Source organism: Mandrillus leucophaeus, unplaced genomic scaffold (genome assembly GCF_000951045.1).
Source record: "Mandrillus leucophaeus isolate KB7577 unplaced genomic scaffold, Mleu.le_1.0 Scaffold280, whole genome shotgun sequence".
Classification (NCBI taxonomy): Eukaryota; Metazoa; Chordata; class Mammalia; order Primates; family Cercopithecidae; genus Mandrillus; species Mandrillus leucophaeus.
Window position 1 is genome coordinate 1,503,714 of NW_012102921.1, and position 2,087 is coordinate 1,505,800.

At 53.4% G+C, this 2,087-nt stretch overlaps 1 protein-coding gene across 3 annotated transcripts in view; it reads right to left on the bottom strand.

Moving 5' to 3' along the window:
- The window catches only part of SERPINE1 (serpin peptidase inhibitor, clade E (nexin, plasminogen activator inhibitor type 1), member 1), a 12,045-nt gene extending 11,176 nt beyond the window's left edge, over positions 1-869 (bottom strand). Inside the window, exon 1 of one of the 3 annotated variants that reach the window (XM_011985205.1) lies at positions 720-869. The gene's annotated coding sequence lies outside the window, so the exon portion shown is untranslated. The remainder of the gene's footprint in view (positions 1-719) is intronic. The other 2 variants (XM_011985207.1, XM_011985206.1) reach the window with 2 other exon arrangements.
- Between the last annotated feature and the right edge of the window lie 1,218 nt (positions 870-2,087).

Here is a 2,087-nt window from a genome sequence, read left to right on the forward strand (position 1 = left end):
TTCCTTCCTTCCTTCCTTCCTTCCTTCCTTCCTTCCTTCCTTCTCTCTCTCTCTCTTTCTTTCCTTCCTCTTTCTCTTTCTCTCTCTTTCTCTCTTTCTTCCTTCCTTCCTTCCTTTCATTCATTTTTTGAGACAGAGTCTTGCTCCGTCATCCAGGCTGGGTGCAATGGCTCAATCTTGGCTCACTGCAGCCTCTGCCTCCCACCTCAGCCTCCCAAGTAGCTGGGAATACAGGCACACCAGCACGCCCAGCTAATTTTTGTATTTTTTTTTGGGAGAACAGGGTTTTGCCATGTTGCCCAGGCTGGTCTCAAACTCCTGGGCTCAAGTTATCTGCCTGCCTCAGCCTCACAAAGTCCTGGGATTACAGGCATGAGCCACAGTGCCTGGCCTTAATTCTCTTACAATGCTTTCCCAGTGATTGTTTCATTCAAGTTAGCAGGTATGAGGTGGGAAATGGGTAAGTGTCTTGATGCAGAGGGACCGAGAGAGTCAAGGTTCTTGTTTCTGGGTGATGGGGTTGTTGATGGGGCCTGACCATCCTCCCTGCTCTCCTGCAGTCACCCCAGGATAGGGTCGACTCAAGGCTGCAGGTCTGAGAAAAAGAAAATAGAGGAATAGCGGGGGATGATGGAGGGAGGGGACTCTGGGGAGGCAAGTTCTCTGCCTTACTTCTAAGCCCGAAGTAAGAGGTTGGAGGGAGTTTGCTTTTCTCCTACCTGAAGTTCTCAGAGGTGCTTTGCGATTGGCGGTTCGACCTGCCCTGGCGGCGGCTGCTGAGCTGCAGGAATTCAGTTGCTGGAGGGGGGCGTGTGGCTCTTCTTGACAGCGCTCTTGGCCCTGCAGCCAGACACAGCTGTGCTCCTCCGTGGGCCGCTGCCTCCTTTTATACCAGATGTGGGCAGGAAATAGATGAACTCATACTCCAGCCCCACCCACTCGCTGGCTCTGGGAGTCCGTCTGGACAGCCAGCGGGGCCCCCTTCCCTCGACACCTCCCTCTCCGGGACTTGCTGAGGCATGTGTGTGTGTGTGTGTGTGCGTGCTGCTCTGTGTGTGTACGTGTGTAAGAGGGTTCAGGAACAATTAAGCAAACCCCAATAGCCTTGGCCTGAGGACCTCGCTTGACCCTTCTGCCCTCTGCCTGTGTCTGTCTCTCCCGGATGTCCTGCCAGGTTGACCGTCTGCCATACCGGGTGACCCAAAAAGCCCAGGACCCCTAGTGTTCAGCTTGGAGAAAAAAAACCAGCTCACGTTGCCTGCTTTTCCTTTGGAGAACCAGGTCACTGTGGAGTTATCAAAGATAACCTCCATCAAAATGTGGATGTTTTTCCCCCGGGGCTGTCCACCCGGTGCCCCGGGCCACCTCCAGGAAACAGCGCCCCTCCCTCCTCCTGGGCCTAGCCCAGCAGCCACAGGGCATGCAGGCAGCCACAGGGCATGCAGCCAGCCACGTGATTGTCTAGGTTTTGTCTGTCTAGGACTTTGGTCCAACAGAGGACTCTTGGTCTTTCCCTCATCCCCGCCATGTGCCCAGGCACCTCCGATGATACATGGCTGACTCCCCCACGTGTCCAGACTCTCTCCGTGCCCCTGAGGGCTCTCTTGTGTCAACAACCTTGTCTGACTAGGGTTGGAGGTGTGCTGGGTGGGGCGGTGATGGCTGAACGGGACCAGGGGTTGTTACCATGGTAAAGGCTTGGCAAGGAAACAGGAGACCAATGTGTAAGTTTCACTTCTTCGAGCTGCCCGCTAGGACTTGGGGCAGCTGGTCCTTTATCCTCTTCCTCCAGAAACAGACACGAGGGGAAGAGGGATAGAAGCAGAGTGTCAATTCATGGCGGGTTTGCAGGGTGTGCTTCTAGGGCAAGGGGGTGAGGGGAAGAAGAGTGACTGATAGATTCTGAGCAGCAGTGGTCCTCAACGTTTTTGGCACCAGGGACCGGTTTCATGGAAGACAATTTTTTCACAGACCAGGGTGGGATGCTTTCAGGATGATTCAAGTGCATTACATTTATTGTGTGCTTTATTTCTGTTATTATTACGTTGTAACATATATAATGAAATAATTCCACAATTCACCATCAT